The 22723-nt window shown below is 41.1% G+C and overlaps 1 protein-coding gene across 1 annotated transcript in view; it reads left to right on the top strand.

Moving 5' to 3' along the window:
• Nucleotides 1-22723, top strand: part of PRKG1 (protein kinase, cGMP-dependent, type I) — an 82375-nt gene that overhangs the window by 12293 nt on the left and 47359 nt on the right. The window lies entirely within an intron of this gene.

Below are 22723 nucleotides of genomic sequence, written 5' to 3'. Positions count from 1 at the left end.
CACAAAATAATTGAAATACTTTAAGGTGAGAAATTACAGATTCTGGAAAGCTCAGGTGATGAAGGAAATTGTTGTTGAATATAATTTTGTTTCTTTAGAGAACTGTCAGACATTTTCACAAAGTCAAAACGTGTTCTGAGGCAAAGAATGGCAAATCGAGTTTGTCATTTTTGAATGAATACTAAAGCTACTTTGATGTGAAGCAATATATTCATCTGAAGTCCTACTATAAATATTCATTCCTTTCAGAAGTGAACTGCAGTGTATTTTAAAATATTTCCAGAAAAAACCCACTCTTCATTCATTCTTGATCTACAATTTGTTTTTAATAGGAAAACTTTGTTATGTCTGTACTTTGATGCTCTACCAACAATAAAGCTTTTGAAGAGGAACGTGTTCTGATTAGAGGGATACTGAATACAAGCCAATATGATTCAAAGGCAAAAGTAGTTTAAAAGAAAACTGAAGTTGCTCTATACAAAATTATTTTACTTTTCCTCTGGTTTTTGGGTTTTTTTATTATTATTACCACATTAGAGAAGGGGTTAGGTGTTTTCTCAAAGTCAAATGCTTGGTGTGACTGTTCAGTGGTCTGCAGCCATCTAAATTTAAGATTGCTCTTAAGCTATACATAGTAACTGCTTATTAAACCAGAGGGGTTTGAAATAGTGTATAACAAAGGAATTTAGCACTTCTGTAGAGAGAAAATGAGAAGCCCTAATTAGTTAGTTGGTTAAAAATAACTTTTTGTTTGTTTGTTTCAGAAAGTAAATGTGTCCCAAGAAACTTAGTTTCTTGGACAAGACTTGCTAATATTGCAAAGTACCCGCAAATTAAGATAGTAATTTCTTTTTTATCATCTTTGAGTGATATTTGAAATAAATTTTTCATCATGTTTAATTTATTTTAAGGTACTAGAAGGCACCCCAGGGTTGCATTTTTGTTTAGAACAATATTTCCCTGCCCCAAATCAAACATGTAAGCTTTCTTCTTCAAATGCTCAAGTTCCCTAAAATTCTTGTTGACTTAATTAAAAAGGCAGGAAGCTATCAGCCCCTTTTACCATCCTAGAAAATAGATGTCTGGGGCACAGAATGCGAAGTCAAACGGACACAGTGCTATAGCAGCAGATAACTAGCTATTAGATATTATAGTTAAATATATATTATTCTATATATAAGCTATTAGTACCAGCTGAAAACATGGCATGTTAATGCCAGTAGCAACTTATGCAAAGCATTTTACAAAGTGTTGGAAAATGAACTTAAGCAGCTTCAGAGAGATCGTCCCAAGTATCCCAGGCATGTAGTATTACTATTTTAGATATTTGGGGTTTTTTACTGTTACTATTTGGATTATATTGATTTCCATCTGAACAAAAAGGAAGAAAACGTTGGTAATGAAACTGGGGATTTTTGGTTTTAGTAATAACATGATGTTATTATCACAGAAGCTTTTATAAGGTTACACCACAACCCATTAGCACCAAGCAAAATTTGCAAATAGGACTTGCCATTCCCCATTTCATAGTCTGTCTTTTCACATCTGTGATTTTAAGCTGCATTATTAATAGAGTATCACATAGCAATTTATTATCACAGGCAATGTTTGTGTAGGCAGCTTGTATTGGAGACTTTTTCAGGATCATTTTGTGAGTTTTAGGGAAGGGCTTTCAGGGTCTTTTGTGCGCTTTAGAAGATGTCTTCAGGGAGGCTGCAGTTTTGGACCTATTTTGGATAAACTCTTCATTTTGGGAACCAACGGGCCAATGTTGACCTTAACATTTTTGAGCTTTTATCTTCTTTATTCCTCTTCTTTTCTTATAATGCCAAGTATTTCATCCCAACAGAAGGGCAAAGTGAAGGATTCTTGGTGATGGAGGAATTGTTCCCCAAAAGGAGGAATCGATTAATTTTGAGAGCAACTTTTCTATCTTAAAAGTCAGAGGCCTGCGCTTGAGTCCTGTCACTCGAGACTGTAGGTGACAGTGACATTATTGCCCTTTGCATATTGACATTTTGACCTTGAAAAAGCAGAAGGGATCAGTGCTGTCTGCCTGGAGAAACATTAAAAAAAAAGGAATGCTTTTCTGAAAGATATGGCATTTATTAGTGAAATACCATATTCAAGTTCACTCGCCTCCTTGAAAGCAAGCGCGTGCCTGCAAAAAGATGAACAGAAGATGGGAAAATGACAAAGTTACTTTGAGAGTAAAGCAAGATGCATTGGAAGCTGCTGCAGAAAGTTTTGTTGCTCGAAAGTTATTGTTTCTGTATCTTGCAAGATAAAACTCCTCTGAGAGAAAAGTCTACTTGGCAGAAATTTTAACCTGGATTACTTTTCAAGCAGCTGTTAATTAGCTCCAGCTAATTGTCCTTCAAGGGCTTATCTTTTTTGAGGGGAAGTTTGTGAAAGGGAAGAACTCGGCACATAAAGCACATTCAGGTTTTGTGAGGCTATACACAAAATGCATTAAAAAGTTTTTTCCCCTCTTTTTGCATCCTTGTAGCTAGCATCTCATTTTCAGTGCTTGTATGGCAGGTGGAAAAAGGCCTGTGGATGGATAGAAATTTTCTGTATACCCATGTCTCACCATGTATTGGGTGGATCAGGATGATTCATGCAAAGGTCAGATGTTCAGCAGACGTAACCACACAGATTAAATGCAAAGGACATTGTTGTGAGATGTCATTACAGAGTGTCAGAGCCTGCTTTTGGTTGGTGTGGTGGCCATGTTGAGAGTCAAAATGTGACCAGTTTAGTATTTTCATAACAGTTGCTGTCAGTTAAGAAATATGAACTGAAATGATATGTATAAAAATATCTACAAAATGGCAGCAAATATATTTTCATGTAAATCCACCATATCAAGGCAATTATTAAATTCCTGTTAATTTGTAGGCTCCTGTTCAGCAAAAGCACAGTTTTAGACTGCATCCAATGCAGGGTTCATGTTCCTAAGCAGGACTTGGGCCAAGGACAGGAGTTTATTGCAGAAATACCTACCAAATTGGTGGCACTGGTGGGGTTTTTTTAATCTCCATGCTAGAGCATGAGCCTGGGGCTAGAGAGCTGGTAGTCCCAGCTCCAACAGTCCTCCAGGTCTGAAACGTCTGAACAACTTTTTTTTGAGTTTATCTCTCGGTGATATGGTGTTTTCCCAGCTAAGCCTTGAGATATAGTTAGGGTGCACCTAAGACCTGGGAAAATGTTCTAGCAATCAAACTGCTGTAGACGACTGAGCTACCACTTCCTACTCTTGGGCATGATTTGAAAGAAAGAGCAAGCTCTGCTCAGCTCTTGAAGGCAAAGAAAATACATACCACCATTCAAAAATAGTAGAACTGAGCAGAGGGCCTTCCTGCACCACTAAATAAGGTGTCACAGGGGGACCATGGCTTTAGGTATCTGCATACTGGCCACGATGGTTGTAGGTGTCTCTCTGTTCTGCATGGGCACTTTTGGATTGTGTCCTAAATGCCTGGCTCTTGGTCTGCACGGGCAGCCAGGATGCCCAACACAAGGCTGTGTCAATGCTCCAGTGGGAAGGTGCCCAGGAGTCCCTGCCAAGCAGACCTCAAAGAAAATTGTGTTCTTCCAGGGCTTTGGCCTTCCCTCAAGAAGCCATCTCTGTCTAGGAAAGCAAGTGTGCACCTGGGCCACTGAAAGGAGTGGAATTCAGCAGTTGCTCATGTGCCCAAGCTCAGTCATCTTTGATGCCACTTTGTGAGTTCCCTTAAAGTCAAGTGACTATAAAAATTGTGGCTTTCATCTAAATGGAAGAACCCTTTTTTATCCTCCTGGTTACAGAGATCGTCTTTATTCTCCAGCACCAGAACTGATTTACTTGTTTACAACTAATACCTCACTACCTAACTAATACCTATTTTGGAGACATTTTCCCTTGTTTTTGCAAGCTTGGGATTGGCAGTTCTCCTTAACATCTATTCTTTGTGTTCAGTCTCTTTAGTCAGAAATCATCAATGTATCATCAGTGAGGCTATATAATTAATATTCTACTCCTCAGATATATTCAGATAAGTTAATCAACTAATTAATACTATAGTTACATCCTTACCAGAGTAAAGGTGAAGGAGAGAGGCAAACATTTAATTTGGTTCACATTCTGAGAAAATGGTAGTTTCAGAAGAATAGCGCTCATGTCCCAGTGTCAGGCCCAGCCATGTTGGTATTTAGGGCATGAAGGAGATACTTAAATAAGCAGGAGACCTATCTAAGTGTAGATTACTTCCAGATGGAGCTGCTACTGCAGCTTTCATAAATCCAAGAGGAAACAGGTGGTTTCTACTGGAGTTGTTGGTGCCAAGTGGGGTGAGGGTTCAGCAAACACTGTTAGCTCCAGACACACAAATCCTTTGTGCTGGCATTCTTCCTGTCCAGAAAACTCCTGAAGTTAATCTCTGCACGCTGATTCAACCACTGGCAAGGTCATCAGATGAGGTCCCCTCTGGCTTGGTCCGACCTTTCGATGACATGGCTGTAGCAAGGGAGAGCCTCTCCTGTGTCACAGAGACAAGGACAGCAACAAGGTGGCCCTCACCACCAAGCTGGGAAAGCTGGCGGCTGCCTGGGCTTTGCCTGGCCAAGCAGAGCATATCTGCTCTGATGACCAGGGTCCCTGTGCTCCTTTTCTCCTGTCACATCCAGAATTATCTACTGATGTTGATCTTCTGTGGCAACAGGGCTTGAAATTAATACCCTATTGAAGTCCAGACAGTGGTGCCTTCATGCTGTTGCTTCAGGCTCTCTGCAGATGTAGGCTATTTTGATTGCACTTTTTGCTTATTTTTTTTTATTCCAGCTGCGTTGCAGCCCTGGGGGAATACATCTTGGTACTCACAGCCAAAATTGTCTCCTTTTCATAGGACTTGAGGAGGCAGGGACCTTTGTGTAGGTATACGATGCCTTTCCCTTGCCTAGCAGCTCTGGCCCCCAATGCCCTTTGTCTTTACTTGAACTTTTATTTTACTGGCCAGTTATCCCTTTTTTCACTTTACACCTCCTCTCTCACTACATTTATTCATAACAAAGCATCCTAGCAGTTCATTGACTTAGTTTTAGTGCAGAGGGTGGTTATTAATATTTATCAATTTTATATGCATACTTTGTAGATACTTTTCCCCTTCCACCCTGGCTTTCAAGGTAAAATTGACTTTATTCTGATGAGAAAGGTACAGATACAGCTTTACAGTTTGATCAAGCAAGGTGGTATGGTGCCCCGTCTATTTTCCTTTTATTTGCTGCTTACAAAATGGTACTATGTACTGCAATACCGTTTAGCACTAGCTTTTCTGAAGATGCCAATTTAGGAAAAGTTTTCATCTCCCAGCCATAAGCAAGTGCTTGTGTGCATGGCTGGACTGAAGCCTGCTCCTGACGTCTTCTGGCAGCTGGTAGCTGGTGTTCAGGTGCCATCTGCTGTTGAAGGCTTCCCCTGAGCAGTGTCCAAGTATCGTGTTTGCAAGAGGAAATTCCCGTATCCCCCAGTCCATCTAGTTTCTCCCTTGCCAGCATGTTTACAAGAGAAAGTATTTTCGAGTGTCCTGTGTGGCTGCCCAGTGGTGTTCCTTGGAGCGCCACTGCTGGCTCTACATGTGTCTCCTTCCTATACAGCCTTTTCTTTTGCTTCATGAGGTTGTCTTTGAGAGTTATTTTAATAGTTGAAGTTGTCTCTGGGAGTTGAAAACTTATTGCACATGGATAGGTCTAGGTATTAGTAAGTAGCACAGATCTAGAGGAATAGATGCGTAGAGAAAAAAACATTGGTGACGAGGACCTGCTGTACAGACTATTTGCATTTCTGTGGGGTTTTCCTTTGGGCTACTTCAAGTCTGGTTCCCTGGCTCAATGTTAAAACAGTGCTTGGGGCACATAAATCAGGTCCTGAAGCACGTTTTCCGGTTTAGCATCACCTGAGAGGAGCCCAGTTCTCACGCTTTTGTCCCACTCAGAGACGGGAGAAGGACCCGTCAGGGGACTTGCTTCAGAAACACGCTCCTCATCTGGGCTAAGAGATATTTTAATGCATCTCCTGTATATTTATATCAATAAAGAGCAGTAATCACTGCTCTTTATTGATAACCTGGTTGCAGTGTTTGTCTGAAGGTGGTTGGCAGTGATCTGGTCGTAGATGTTGGTGTACCTGTAGTGTAGACATCTGCTCTTTGGTGGTCTGTGGGTACCAGGGTGCAAGTTCTGGCCAATCTCTCCAGAAACGTATTGAGGCTGGAGTTGGCCCTTCAACTCCAAAAAATGGGCCGTGGCACATCACAGAACCCAGCTTATCTTGATGGAAACTCCTGTTCTGGTAAGATGGGAAAGCTCTGCAGATGCTGTATCTGCGAGCACACTGGTACGTGGTGGTTTTGACCTACAGCCAGTCCATGGATTTTGGGTGAATAATAAACTACCCTGTGTGCTAGGAAGGGATGCTTTTTATTTCTTTATCTTGTTTTCTTTTAAAAATATAGATAAGATAAGCCAAGAAAGATTTTTAACCCCTGCCAAAAGGGAAATTTTCAGAGTTAAAAGTTCCAAAACAGGAGCTACCAATTAAAGAGAATGATTTAATTGAAGTCTGACTTTCTGTTGAGCCACAGCTTTGGAAAACATTGGCTAAAATAATTCACCGACGCATGGAGTGCGATTAGATTAGTAATTTTTCTGCAAGAGAAAATATTTTCTGGCTTACAGCATTAGAAAGGTCTGGGCAGTCTGAGAGCTGTAATAATTGGCTCCATCTCCTTCTGTGTCAATTGTTTTCTGAATTAGGGACCATATGGGAACTAGCTTTTGCCTTGGCTATCTGCAGTGCCAGACTTGGGGGAGAACTTCATGAGATGTGCAAAAAGGGGGAAAAAAGTTCATTAATGCTTTAAAAAGCAGAGGTTGCAATCATTTCTTTTAAGCTGTGTAAATAATTAAAATAATTCTCCTACTTGGTGAGTGCTGTGGAGAAATCGTAACTGATCATTGATACCCGTTAAGTTTGTATGAGTTTAAATATCATGCTGTTTAGAAAAACCGAGACTTTGGATGGCATTATTTGGCCTCTGGTATGCAAGAGCTTTTTTTCCTTCTGCTGGAGAATTTTGTATATAATAGAGTTTAGCCTTAAATAATTTGTAATTTCACCCTGAAACCACTGGTAGTTTGTATCCAAGTCTGGCTATTGGATTTTCCCAACTGCTGTAATAAGTAGGTGTTTACTTAGAAAATAAGATCTCAGAAATCATTTTAAAAGGCAAGAGCCCATCAAGATAACATGCAGAGTGATATTCCTAAATGAACGTAGTAGAGACTGCTAAATTCTGACTTTCTTTTTTGAAGGTGAATTGCTGTTTGCTTGCAGACTTGCATTACTCATGCAGAGACCTGCACTGGGTAGACTTTATGGCTGCTTTCCTCTTGAGAAAATGCACTGTGTAATGCACTGTGTCGCTCACGAGGGATATATTAAATTAGCTTTTAAAAACAAGTCATTTTTATTTAGGTAATAATCTATATGCTTTCTTCTTGCTAACTTGACCTTTTGATATGATAATGGGCTGTGTCAGATGTCAGATGGAAGCACTAGTGAAAAAAAATCAGTGCCTTTGAAGCAGGCTGCTATTATAATATTTTATTGCGTTTGTTTTATAAAATTAGGGCCTGTGCTGATGAAATCAAAATGCACCAGAAAGCTTTCTGACAATGATGAGTCTCATTCCAGAGGAAACAGGAAAATCTTGCGGTGAATGCATCCGTGTGTTCAGCGGTTCAAGTTGTGCAGGGTAGTACTTGATGGAAACAGAGGTCTGTGCATTAGAAATATTAACTATTCCTTTGGCATTTATCTAAATACTTTTTCCAGAAACCGCTGAGAATACTTGTACTAATCCCACTATGGTCATTTAGAGCTTTGTGTAGCACAGTCTTGGTAGCTTTAAACAGAAACCTTGGCAAACTTTGGCATCCGTGAGGGATGGAGAGGCAAAGGTAGCATTAAAACATTTTTGCACAGTTTCTGGGTCTGTACCTTTGGCATCCAGCACATTTTTGAGCTGTCCTGAAGATTTATCTAAATAGCTTTGTATTACACCACTGGAAGGCGAGCTATTTCTGTCCCACTTTCATCAGAAGGACTTAAATAACAGAGACCCACTTGAAAGGAGTCAAATATATTACAAATAAAACTCAGTGATCCCTCTGCTATAGGGAGCTACTGATTTTTGGAACTGCTGGAAATAGTTGTGGGATTATTTGTGGCTTTTCCAGAGCCAGAGTTGCCTGCTAGACGAGTTGTCCTTGGTTGTACCTCACCAACTCCTATGAGATCCACCAGAAGTTGGGTCAGACCTCACTTTTATGCCCAAGCATTGGTAAGGGAAAGGAAAGAAAGAAATGTAGAGACAGTGAGAGCTGAAGGGCAAGTATGTGGACGGTGCTGGCACCCAGGGAAGATTTGGGAGGAAGAGATTTGGGCTCCAGGAGCACAGCACCAGGGGAGGAGGTGGGGGAGCACCATCTCCCCACTGCAGAATTGTCTTGGCAAAGCTGGAAAAGGTGTTGCCAGATAAAGAAGTGTCTTCCCATTTACCCAAGAAACTTCCCAGGCTGGGATGTGATGGGAATAGCTCCAAAGTTTTGAAATGTTGGTGTATGCAGTTGTTTAAACAGCAGGGAGAGGGGAAAGAGCAGAGGGTGAAGGTCCATATTTCAAAGATGAGTGAATATTAATTGCTTTCCCTGTGAAAGTTAGTAAGTGTGGTACCTGAAAACTGCATAGCAAATTCAGTTGACCCTGGAACAGTAATTGTTTCAAATTCAAAGATGAAATTCCGTCACCGAACTGTGAAATGAAATGGAAGAAATTTAATCCCGCTGTAAGTGAAAAACTCAATGCAGCCTTAACTCCGAAGTTACTGCTGACACCTCCATCCCACCAGCAGCTGACCCACCAGAACAGACCTTTTTTCTTCTTTCCCTTCTCCCTTTAAAGAATACATAATCGATCTTCCTGAAGGCTCAAATTAATTTCCATGTATAGCTTACAGTCTAAATGTAGTCCACATTAAACTGAGGAATTCTACCCGCATCTCATCCTTACCTAGTGAGCACGAGCAATATTGGACTACTGCAATATTGGCAGTGTGGTGCCACCTATATTGCGAAGACTCAACTGCAAGGCTCTCTTATTTTGATTTTTCTTAATTTTGCTGAACTTTAAGCACTAAACCAAAGGCAGGCCAAGAGGTGCTGTAGAAGAATAGCAAATGATACTGCCGAGATGGGTCTCTGCCTTCACTGCTGCCGGCAGCTGGCTGCAGGACCCACGCAAGGCAACGCTCCCTTCTTTGGGTGCAACAGGAAGGTGACAACCTGCCACTACAATAACTTACTCTGTAACGCCAAGTAAAGGAGGTTTATTTTAAAAAACCTGATGCTTCCAATATTGTTGATGGATGCTGAGAAACTGCTGCCATGTGATAATATTATTATTTTTTCCATTTGCTTGTTTGCAGCACTTAGGGCATCCCAAACCGCACAGCTGGGCAGTGCACTTATTTATCCTGACTATGCTGTGCTCCACTTACATTGATTTGCCCTTGGTTGCATTTGCTGTATTTTCTCAGTGCCTGACTGAATACTCCATTAAGTGATTTGAGAAGTGCTGAGCTCTAAATCTTTAAATCATCTGCTTAAAAAAAAAAAAAAAGAAAAACTGTTCTCATGATTTAACTGATCCCATGGCTTTTATGTAGGTATAGCAAGATAAAACATCAAAAATATAGATAACATGACATTTTGAATATGTAAGAAAGCTCAGTGTCTGTAAACCTTTAAAGAGAAGATCAAAGTCTGATATTGCCCATTATTTTGGACGTTAATGTAAAACTACCTGGAGGTTTATAATAGGGCTATTGTAATTAAATTTCTGATATAAGTTAAAAGGACCTCATTCATGGCCATATTTAAAATTCATTTTAGTGATGGGAATGAAGCGTTTCTATCTTTATCTGCTCAGCGTACCATCACATGCAGACATTTTTGCACTCTGTCTTTAATATCACTTAGGCTTTGTCACTTCATTTCCAGGTGCGATTGTCAGGTCACTCTAGAGAAGACATCAAAGAACATAATTTGTTGATAGCAAAACAAGGGATTAGTCTGATACAGTGGGGCTCAAAAAGCATTTGTGGAATGGCAGTTGCAATCAACAGCCAAGCAAATTATCTACTATGAATAACTGTGCTGTAACTCCACCCAAACCCATCAGAGCTACAGGTGCATGTTCAGATCCTTGTACCAATCTTAGTCTCAAATTAAATCACAAGCTTTGCCAGGCTTTGGTGCGTTTCCTAATCCTTTATGCTTTAAGAAGATGCCTTCTAATAAAGGTGTATTTCTCGCACACTGCGATTTTAATGGATAGCTATTCCTTATTTCATTTGGAGACTGTTTCTGTGCAGAAGTGATATCATTGATCTTGGATGGCAAAATGTAATTCTTATTGCTTGAAGTTCTTTTAGGAGCTGGTAGTCAGAAATGGGCTGGCAGCAGGCCAGTAAACAGCTGTGACTCTTTTAACATGCAGGGAAAATTGACAGGGAGTCCCTACAGATTCTGGTTTTGGACAAAAAAAAAAGCTAACTACTTGGCTGCTTTGAAACATTAGCCATCTCCTTAAATCCCCCTGGCTTCCTAGCTTGCTTTCTGATTTCATACACTTAAGGAAATGAATGCCTTAAGTTTATTTTTGAAAGATGTTTTACGATCCCATTATCAACCCCACCGCTTCCAAATAAGCTATTTTAATAACTATGCAATAGTTGAATTGTTATATTTTTCATCTGGGTCAGATTTGGACGTGAAAATGTTTGTTAAGCATTGAGCATGTGCTTAGAGAAGGCGTGACCTCCTACATGCAAAAAATAGCATATCAACAAGAAAATACAGCTCCAGAGTTCACGTCTCGGGAAAGCAAGCCCTGCATGGGATTACTGCCGCTTCAAATGCGCCCTTGCTAAGTATCAAAGCTGACATTTAAAAAGAAAAGGAATTACTTTCATCTTTTATTGTTGCAGCCTTTGCAAAGGGTGAAGTCCTGCAAGACTGAGTGCTGGGAACAGCCTTCCCCCAGTCATGAAGCACGCTCAGCACCTCACAAAGTCCCCTCTAAAAGTAAATATAACCAAATGCTTTTCTTCCAATCAACTAAAACAAAACTCTGGTAATTTAACAAGTGAACTTGTTAAATACAGAAGCAAAATTCAGAGTATTTTCTCTTGTTTCTGTATGTTTCAACCTCTCTAATTTCTTAAAGCAGACAGATTTTTATCATTGCCTTGTTATCCAGGACAGCTACCATCTATTGCTCCTGGAATGCAAAAAATATTCAGGCTTCTCAGGAGAGAAATAGAAGGTATAAAGGCTGGAAACAAGCAGTCCTGTGCCTTCCCTTTCTTAATGTGATGCATAAGGGTTGGCGATGGTTGCAGATGAGGGTGTATACAGAGGTAGGAGGCTCTCGAGTGAAGGGTCCTTTTATAGTGAATCTCTTTGAATAGCTGCAAGCATTTTGCAATATTGCTTTGAACACGGATGGGGGAAAGAAATTCAAATGTTTGTTTGACCTGCGGCATCTCCTATGCCATTTAACAGAGGAGCTGAACACAAAAAAGCCAAGCTCTAGGTGTGCCAGGGGCCATATCACTCAAGAAGTCAACAGGAGCCACTGATAATGAATTCCCCTTTTGAGTCACTGAATGTTGGATGTCACAGTTTGGCTTGGGGGAAAAAAAAAATCACCTCACCTGAGCTATTTTAAGGTTTTCCTAATTTTCCACAAGTTTTAGGGGATGGAAGTGCTTAGAAGATGAACATTTCTAGTAGAGGGCATCACTTCTACTGCTGGGGCTCAGGAGAGGCATATCTGTGTCACCCCTTCGGAGACGGCACAACAAGGGTGCTCAGAGATAAACACTAATGGGATATTTGTATACGGGTGCTTGAAAGTGTCTTTAGAAAAAAATTACTACATTCACATATATTCAATCATATTTTATTATGGACTTCTAAAAACTATTCAGAGCTTGAAATAATTTAGTCATATTAGTATCTCTCTCCCATTTTCAGTGATCTTGTTATGATGTGAAGAATCCTACTATCATATTGGCAGTTTGCTGGGGCAATCAAATTGATAATTTTCCTGAAGTCCTGCATCTTTAATAAACCCCTTTCACTGGATTTTTGAAGCTAGTTCTGTTATAAAAAAAAAAATCCAGAATGTGTTCAGAATACATCAACTTCTTCAAAAGCATGAAGAAAGCATCTGGACTGGTCTTTGCTCAGAAAACCATATTCATAATGGAAGCGGTTTTTCAGAGAACTTCAATCTATATGCCAACATTCATTTAAAATTATAAAGTCCACCTTACAAGGTCCTAAACCCCCGTGTAATTAGTGCTTGTTGCCCCATTCCCGCAGTGCAAAGCTCCAGTGTCAATAGATGAGAATCGATGGCCATTTGGGGTGGTTGGGGGATTCAGGATCAGACCTGCAGATGAGGAGAAGGTATTTGGCTTGCTCCAAAAATTAATAATCTAGAAAACGATTCAATTTCAGGAAGCGGTATCAACCTGTTAATAGTCAGCACTCATTGACTCCAGTCTTTAAAATTTATATGCCCTGTATTTATTTGATAAGGTGTAGCATTTGGCTTTTCCATTAGAAAGGAACCTGTACCCAGCACCTGTTTGTCATATTTATAAGTCTAATAAAACATAACACTGCCTGCTTAGACCTGTTCATTTGTATTTTACGCTTTTGCTTTTACTCTCAGTTTCTATGGGAACCTGGGCTCTTACAGCAATAGAGAATGAAGAGAGGTCTTTGAAAACATAACTCCGTTTCTCTGCTGAATTGCTAGCGTGGTATACCAGGCACAAATACGCTTGGAGCCAAATAAACTGGGAAGGGAAAAATCAGGGCAAGTTAAAGGCGAGAAAGTTGATGGTAATTGAGTTTCCTCCTTCCAGAAACATCTTGATTAGGTGCTTTTATGCTTTTTGCTTTGAAAATACATGTATGATGCTTAAAAGTTAGGTTTACATTTTCTGAGAAGGAGATAACCATTTGCATTGCTTGCCTTTATGGCTGTTGTAGTGCAAAGTGCTCCACTGCAAATAAAAATATAAAAAACCCCTCTCCTTTTGGTATGATTAATTACAGCTCATGAGTTGGAAACATGACATTCATGTGCAAGTCCATACATTTTGCAGAGAAACATACTCTAGTTCGTATATTACAGGATATCATTTAGTATCTGCTGCTTCAGTATCTGTCGGTGAATCAAGGTGAGTAATGTAGATGAGCTGAAATAATTAGTAGGAAATAATTAGAAAAACCTCCTTAAGGACATTTCTTGCAGTGCCACAGTGTGTATATAAATTCCTTACAAGATGTTTGCATTTCAATCTAACTTGGAAGAATATGAATGTAATGCTTTGAATACAGAGTGTCTAAAGCTGTGCTAAAAGTGTAAAGATATATTTTACATCTTTCAAGGTCTGGATTTAAAAAACATTGGATTTGGCAAACTTTGGGAGGATATACACAAAAAAAGGCTTAGAAACAGTGGCTTTTGGTAGGGCTGATACCAATAAGACTTATAAGCAGTTCCTGAAACATGTCATTCATTTGTTTTAATGTTCATGTGCATCAAGGTGGATGTTCACAGCTGTGTTCCTGAATATCTGGAAATGTCTATCAGCAGTGAGATAGTCCTTGCAGAATCAGCTGAAACAAGGGCACCCTTTGGGATGCTAAGTGGTATTATCTTTAGGCTATTTTTTTCTCACAAATGCTTATTTTAAGGCCAAGCAGGCCTGTTCAAGACCATCTGGTCTATAGGCTCTCTCCAGAACCCACGTTTCTCTGCAGGTTGATGTGGCAATCGCCTTGAGATAACCCTGCTCTTGACAGATGGCTTTTCTTCTCGCTTCTGCCTTCCTTGAAGTTGGTTTGAGTTGGTATTGCTGAGTTAGGTTTAGTAAGTTGTAGTGTGAGATGAACTTGTGTGGCTTCCCCTACTCCCACTCTTTGGGTCTGGAAGGAACAGCGTAGCTAAAAACTTTCTCAGTAGTGTTGCACAGCACCATGAATAGCCCTGGGCAAGTTGCTTTTCTCTGTCCTTTGGCTTCTTGATGTGAAAAACAGCACTTAAGATCTACTAATCCAATCTACTATATCAGAAATTGATATTGTTATATTATCTCCATTGTCCCACATTACGACTTCAGGATATGTCTCAACGTTTATGCTTGCTGGTCATGTTTTTCTTGCAGTAAAGTGATTTTAAAATTTTATTTTAAAATAATGTTCAAAAGGGGAGTGGTGAGCACTTGATCTCTTACAACGTCTAGAAATAGTTTTTTACCCATGCCCGGAAGTTGGTTTCATGGGTCTTTATTTTCAGGCATCTCTTTACAGTCAGTGTTACCTCCATATATGTATATATGGTCCCTATCTGCTGGCCATGAAATTGCCTTTGCAGTCTTTATCGAAGATGGGAGTACATGGGCCAAACCCTTGTTCAAACTGATTTTTCTTTTTTTTTGGCAATGAGAGAAGCTTAATTCTCCCCTTCTCCTGGGCAAACCTGTGTCACTTAATGCTGTTAATTCTCCAGATTACACAGGCATGACTTTCTGTCCTCCATATTGACATGCTCTGCAGCCTTCTGAAACGTTCTTTTGTGCTTTGAAGTATCTTTTAACTGTTCCAAAAGAAGAGAATAAATAAAATAGCAACTAGATTCGCTTCCCTTCTGCTCCATAGGTAGTTTTAGGGCTTTATGTTTTGTAGATGCTTTTCAGGGTAAGCAATGATGCAGCAGCCTGGTCCTTCTGGTGCTGCACATCCCCATGGTGGGAGAGTACTGAGGCTCATGGCAGAACCCTGTGGTCTCCAGAAAGCGGTCTCTTCCCACCTCCACTGAAGGCTTTGGACCTCTCCAGTGGCCTACAGGTTGGAATGATGTTGACAACTTCATAAAGGTTTACTAAAGACGTAGCCCATTCAATTAAAACAACCGAGTTGGTTATGGAGTCTAGGTTTACCCTTCTCAAGACTGCCAGGGTGCCAGATGAGCCTAAGAGAAACAGAAGGTCTTTTGACTGGTGATGAGGTTTTAAGTCTTGAGGTCTTCAGGAAGAGTAGCTTGCTGGTATCTGCTGTGGGCTGGGATGTTCTTGGGCATCTCAGAGGGGCTCCACTGCATGTAAAAGACTTTCAGCTGATAGGATTGGTAAATCTGACCTACCACTTTGTAGCATCGTAGCTCAGATCAGTAGGTGGCAGAGAAGAGATGATTGCACAAAGAGATCGACTGTGTAGTACACATTGAGGACCCAGGCGGCAGATGTAGCCCCATCGTTCTGAGAGCTCCTGAAACAAGATCTGGACTCCAGATTCAGATGGTAGGCAGCCTCTTGACCCCTGTGATAACCACAGGATCTCTGCTCCAGCCCCCGCAGGAAGAGCTGGAGGAGGAAATCTGCAATGATCTCAAACCTCTGCCCTTGAATTCAGAGAGGTCACCTGCTCTGCACTGCCTGATCTTTTGATCTACTGGACACCTTCCCCCTTTACAGGGGAAACATAATCCCTCCAGTTCATCGCTACTGATTCCCATGTACATCCGAGCGCGGGACGCTGGAGCCTGGGGCTCCCTCGCTCCTTCCCAAAGCCGAGCAGTGACAGGCAGAGCTGCATCTCTCCTGGTCTCCTCAGGCTTTTGGGTTTCCCCCATGCGACTTACATCTGGAGTTGTCCTAAGTAGGCACCTAACATCAATTAGTGCTCATGGGGAGTATCCAAACCATATCAGGATGCTTCCAAGCACAGACAAGCTGAAGGAGGCTACTCCAAATTGCAGGTGTCTTTGGCAAGCCTCTTACCCCTTGGTTCAGCCATAATGAGCAACTGCTGTAAAAACTAGGGATTAAATGAAAAATATCACAGAAAGTATGGGTTGATGCTGCTGCAGTCCAGTGGTGTCAACAGCGATAAAGCATGAAACTACACACATAAAGACAACGTAGTAGGAAACACTGAGCTGCTGGGCACAAGATTAATTTGGGAATAATATCTGTTCAAAAAGATGCAGCTACTGAAAAGGCCCCCATTTCCTTCACCTTGGAGACTAAAAAAGAAATGAGTAGTGCATTGATCTGATGTTTGAGAGCAAATATTTTTAGGGATCGCAAAGGAGCATCTCCATCCAACGTTTCCGTGCTTTTTGGGAGGGCAACCTGCGCTGCACTGCAGCCAAATAGAAAAGCTGCACAGTAGGTTAAGAAATCAAGAGAAATATAGGAGTGATGTAGAGTATTAGAGCAGCTAAGCAGGAAACAAATAGCAGGGAAGGAAAGTGCACAGCGGAGGCAGAGGGGGCAGCATATTTCAACATAGCCACTCGCTCAACACCAGCGGCTGCTGCTGTGGGCTCTGGGAGAAAAGCCTTTTTTCACAGCCTTTTGGGTGAAATAGGCTTGTCCTTCCCTCTGTGAACCCAGAGGAGGGGTTTGGCCTATTTAGAGCCCATGGAGCTTTGGAAATACCACAACTGCTGTCAAAAGGGCTATTGCAGGTGTTGCATAGCCTTGCATAGAAAGCATTGAAACCCACTCTACTGGAAAATAAACAAACAAACCACATATTTTTCTACCATAATAAGATAAAACACTCCTACCTATTTAAAAAGACAATTTTTATTTAGCCCTGCTGGATGCAGACATTCCTAATCCTCATGTATCACTTACAAATGAGTTCTGTCCCTCCCTGGCTTGCCTGGTATTAATCAGGCTTCAGGAGCATTCGATGCTGAAGTGCTTGACAGTAAAATTTCACAAAATTACGCTTGTTTGGTATGTACTACGCTTGTAGTATGTATGTTCAGGCCTTTTCTAATTCATTTTCAGGCAAAGGGAAGCTAATTTGAAACCACCGCTGCTAATTCCAGGAAAAGAAGGCGGCATTAAGTCTCTTTTGGGAGTTTCAAGTGGCAGCATAGCCATTAGCAGAGGGGAAATGCAGGAAGACAATCTTTATCAGAAACCATGTGTTTGGCTATATAGTTCTTTCCCAGAAGTTACTATTTACCTTTTGGTTAAGTATTATTTTATTACATTAAAAAATAAGTGTTATTGGGTCTCTCCATCCTTTTAGTGAGCAGCAGTTAGAATTTTGTTGATTAAAGATACTGAAAGAGGGAGGAGAAAAACCTACTTTTTAAAGGAAGTGCGTGATCCTCTTTGAGAACAGAAATGGACTTTTGGAAAGTTTTTTTGTATAGACTGTCCACCGGGTGATATTGGAGAAGTGTTTGCAGTGCAAGAAATCCTTGCTGTGATCTGGGCTTTGTATCATATCATGGAGTAGAGGGGATCATCCCTTTGTGACTGCTTAGGTTTCTGTTGGAAAAAGCAGCTCTGGGCATCCCTATGCCACAAACATACTTAAGAGTTTAATTAAAAAAACTTGGATTTATTACAATAGTAGAAATGGTGGCTCAGTCTTCCTCTTAGGTGGGCCAAGGAGGATGCTAAGCAATGTTTCCTGGTCCCAAAGCCCTTGTTGTGGAGCCTTTCGTGAGGTTCATGACCACCAGGATCGTTTTGGTGTGCAAAACTCTGCTCCTTCATGTAACGCCTTTACAATAGCTCCTGAAACCCATCAAGCCTCGAGAGGCTGCAAGAGTATTCAAGGCAATATCACTACATGCTTGCTCTGCTTCTTCATGTGCTTCCTTACGGCTGTTCTCCAGAGGAGATACTGAGCAAAATGGACCTTTGACCTGATCCCAGACATCCCACAGGTGATCTGTTCTTGAACAAGTCTCCTAGTGTATCATCATTTTACAGATAAGGAAACAGATAAGGAGAGATTAAGCAAATTAACCAGAAGTCAGAAAAACCAAGGCAGAACTGGAGCTGGCACTGTCCTACTCTCTTCCCATCTTCAGTCCTCAGATGTAAATGTAACCGGCAGAGAAGGAGACAGAGTGGAAAAAGTTTCACCTGCAGAATTATTTCTTGTTTAGTGAGCTAACATAGGGTCATTATAGCAGATAGCAAGAAAATTTTGACATTTTTCATTTCAGTTGTGAAAGAATTAGTCTGTAAAAATTAGGTACTTAAATGTGGAGAAGAGTTCCTTATAGCAGACCATGTTCAGCATTACCCCAGATATTAAGCATTTAGATAGTTCCAAAAAAACAGATTTTAGTGAAGTAGTGTCTGCCTTTATTAAATAAATCCTGAAAATGCCAAATTGTAGGCAGTTGTCAAGCCAGAGGGTCCCAGCTTGCTCAACCATTATTCTTGTAGAGGCATTTCCCTTTGACCAAGCCTATTGCCTTTCTCTGCACCAGGGTGGACTAGAAGGACACAGAGGTACTGGGTGCTGTAGGTTTGTATAAAGGCAGGCTGGTTTCTGCTCCTTTCCTACTAATCCCTGGCATTCAGTCTGTCTTCTTGACCATGCCTGAGCACTGAGCTGATGCTTTCATGGGACTGTTATAAACTCTTGAGGGGGAAGATCATCTTGGAGCCTGTCTTTTGTCATAAGAAGTTTGGGTTATTTTTTCTATGCGTATCAGTTCATCTCTGTTTCATTTCATCCAACACTTTATTGGCAAGTCACTGAATCTCCTAAGGTCCTTCTGCAGCTCTTCATAGTTCACCCTGGGTTTTCTGCTACTCCGAATAGCTTAATGTCAACAGAAAACCTCGGTGGTCCGCTATTGAACCTTTATCCATATGAATTTTAAATCCATCAAACAGCACAGGTCCCAGCGCAGCACCCTGCAGGGTCACAGGTGATGAACCTCCACTCTCTGAAGCAGTTATTTCTCCATGAGAAGACCTGTCCTTTTTTCTCCTGGCAGCTTCGTGTCTTTAATTGCCTTTGCTGGGGAACCTTCTGAGATGCCTTTTGGAAACCAAATAACCTCTGTCAAGCAGATCAACCTTATGTATGACCCCTTCAATAACTCAAATATGTCGCTTTATGGAAGACAGTATATCAGTTTTTTCCTACTCTTGATGATAGTTTTCACTAATAAAGATACAGACGATACAAGCCACAGGTCCTCAGATCAGCTCTGCAAGCCTTTAAAAATACTTTTATTGCCTCCTGGGGAAGCAGTGAGGACATTAACCTGCTGGTCAGCACATACGTACATTCCAATATATTTGTGCTACCTACAGGAAAGGTAGGTGGGGAAAATAGGAGACCTTGGAGTGCTGCAGATAATGCAGGGAGCAGAGGCAAAGGGGCACTGGGAGGGGAGGTACTGATACAGGGGTAAACTGGGAATATTGTAGTTGTTTTATGAAAATAATGGTGATGTTTTGAAAAAATGGAGCTACTCATAAAAGCAGGATAGAAACCAAATTAAAGTCTGTAAGTGTACAAGAATGTCTCCTGAAGGCAAGGCCTTGCTAAAGCAGTTTTAAGCATATGGGTGTGTGGCAATGAGCTGAAGGGTCGCCTTGTGGAAACGTGGGATATTCCTGCCCTCCAGTGGAAGTATGGGAAAGTGCCTTTCAGAAGTTGTCTCAGCTGGAAAATGGATGGGAGCCCACAAAGGGATGCTAAGAAACTTCCAGGAAACTCATTGCTTTTGATCCAATGTCCCCTGAATTACCATTGGTGTTTCTCAGCAGAGCCCCTTGGTCCTTTCTAGGTTCACCTGCCCATATGTGCTGGTCCATCCGTCCTTACCTTTACTCAATTAAATTTTCCAAATCAGGGCACTTAACCAAGTAGATGATGTGTAGCCAGTGACATTTCAGTGATGTAGTATGTGAGCGTGGGTTGGAGGTGTGTTTTGGGGAGCGCTCAACCATGTAAGTCATGTTCAGATCCTGGGATGCCATGAGCCCTTCTCCAAAATGAGCTGAGTACATGGGAGGTGTGTTAGGAAATATTTTCCTCCATTAGAAGAGTGGCAAATGAGTTGTTGAACTGCTGTGATGTGAGGAGTTTTGAGCCTTCCAGCTTCCTGGTATTCCCCAAATGAGATGACTTGCATCACTTTTCAAGCCAAGGAGTCATCTGCTGTAGAAAAACTGGGGGGTTAGGGTGGTTTGTTTGGTTCCTTTTTTTTTTCTCTCTCTCTGATTAGCACATGATAATATTCAAATGTTGACAAAGTGCTTGGTAGTTTTCTCATGTGGTGAATTTAGGATTAGCATCAGTGAATAAGTGAGAACTATGCTTTTTTCTCATGTTAGCCACCACGTGTTAAATAATGTCCGATAAAAACTTCCTTTTATCTAGTCGAGACAAGTCGTAAGATTGAACAGCTCATCTCTTGCCATGTAGAACACAAACAGGCTTCCAGATCAGGCACCAGGCACTGTGAAACAGAACTCTCTGTTTTTTTTAATGCTATTATACATTACAAGTATGGAACTTGAGTTTCTCAATTTATTCCAGTTATATACAGATGCATTGGAAGTGCCAATATAGGAGTGGCCTCACTGCATCAAGATGTAGCTAACCCTGTATCCTGTCTCTGACCATGCCCAACAGCAGATATCTAGGAAGGAGAATAAGAGCAAAGAGATGCTTATTGATTTGTGATCCACCAGTCTCCAGTGATTTCAGATTCGGGGACTTCCTGCATATAGGTGCTGTCTACTACTACTTAGTAGCCCTTGGTGGGTTTTTTTTCCCTAAATCTGCTTAGCTGCTTTCCATGGCACACCCAAGTTTTAGACCTTTGTCATCTCCTACCTGACTTGTCTTTTTCCCAGGAAGAAGCCCCTAATGCAGTCATTCCTGCAACAGAAACCAATCCAGACCTGTGGTCCTTACCATCACACTTCCCGATACCTTTTCCAATTCTGCTCTGTAGATTTTGAGACAGGACTAGGGGTAAAGGTGGATGAATCAACTCATTACTGCATGTGTAAGATGAGGATTTTTTCCCCAGATGTTCATCACTGCATTTCTACAGGATTTTAAGTGAATGTATTATCTTGTCCCTCGGTCTCTTTAAGTCCTTGTGCAATTTTTCACCTTGGGCTTTTGTTTGCTGTTTGGTGATTTAATATTCTTGACCAACATTGTCATTTTACTTACTCCCCCCTTTTATAGATCATCTATAAAGGTGTTGAGCAGGAAAGATTTGAGCACTGTTGGCCTCCATCCATTAGGAAAACCAGCCATTTATTACTATCTGCTGTTTCCTATTTTTAACCTTTTTTTAATCAATGCAAAGACCTTTCCTGTTATCTCACGGCAGCTTAATTTCTCTAACAGCCTTTCAAACCTTGTCAAATGCCTTTTGGAAATCCAAGCCAACTATATCGACCAGATCTCTCCTGCCCATGTGCCTGTCAACTCCTTCAAAGAACTCCAGTAGACTTGTGAAGCATGTTGGCTCTTCCCCAAATAAGTCAGATTTATCCATGTGTCAACTAATTCTGTTAGGACAGATGTTGGGCTTAGTCAAGCACAGTGCTCTGGATCACATCAAAAAGCCACTTCCATCCCTTGGCGAGCAGAGCTGGTTACAAACCACAGTTAGTAGTTCACCTTGAGTTCATGCAGAAGCACTGGGTGAACACCATCTGGGCCTGGAGATGGGTTAACGTTCGTCTGGTTGACTTCGGTCCCCTACTGACACTTCAATTGGAGGTGGTTACTCTGGTGATTCCCCTGGGAAGGAAGACTGCGGTGGGAGGATCTCCCCCAAGATCTTCCACACTGAACCCAGGGGTAAAAAGTGCACTGAGCTTTTTTCACATGGCTTTGTTCTTCCCAGTGCGCTTTTTCTAGAGCATGAGCCTCTGGAGACCCTGCAGCCTACGGTCAGGCTCCTTGCTGCTGCTGTGATTGAGAAGGATTTATTATTTGTTTTTAAGCCTTTTGAAGTTGTTACTTGCATTATTTTTTTTTGTCCTGCCTTATGGTGTTTTTCCTTTCAACCGGACAGGGTTTGATTCTTTTTTTCTTTTCTCTTTATTGATTTGTTTGAATCCGCTTCATATTTGAAGGATGCCTTCTTGCTTTTAATGTACTGTCTCATCCTGCTGTTCAGCCACACCAACTTCCTTTTGACCTATCCTAGGTCCACATTTGATAGATGGTATGTTTGCTGTAAGCTTCCAGATACCTATGTGCTGCTGCCAAGATTTAATTCTCCTTATCAACTCTTTTAGCTACTCTTTGAATTCCCTCTTTGAATTTTTAAGTGCAAGAGTGGTGCTTTTCTTTTAAACCTCTTTTCAGACCTCCAACCGTGTTAAATCTCAATATACCATGGTTTCTGTTATAGGGAGATTCTTCAATGGTAGTACTTTGAAATGGGGTTTGCATATCGTTCGGCATCAAGTCATAAGTTTCCTTTGCTCTTGGGCCACCTGATTAGCCGTCTCCTAAAATGATCATTAATTGTGCCTAAAAATTTAGGCTTGACAGATAGTATATCTAGAGTTTGTTGCACACTCATGCTGGGTGTCTTGTCTCTCCTGAGGTCTCATCGGAGCTCCTTCAGCAGATCACAGCCACTCTTGCCTGTCTGATGGGTGGTCAGTAATCTCATCCTAATACTTTCCTTCCCTGTTTAGACTGGAATTTCCATCTACAGATGATCTGCGTGACTTGATAATTTGATTTATTAACATGATTTAACACAACAAATCAC

The sequence above is a fragment of the Pygoscelis adeliae genome, unplaced genomic scaffold (assembly GCF_000699105.1).
Source record: "Pygoscelis adeliae isolate BGI_AS28 unplaced genomic scaffold, ASM69910v1 Scaffold139, whole genome shotgun sequence".
Lineage (NCBI taxonomy): Eukaryota > Metazoa > Chordata > Aves > Sphenisciformes > Spheniscidae > Pygoscelis > Pygoscelis adeliae.
Note: the sequence above shows the minus strand (reverse complement) of the source record. Positions and strands in the feature narration are given on the sequence as shown.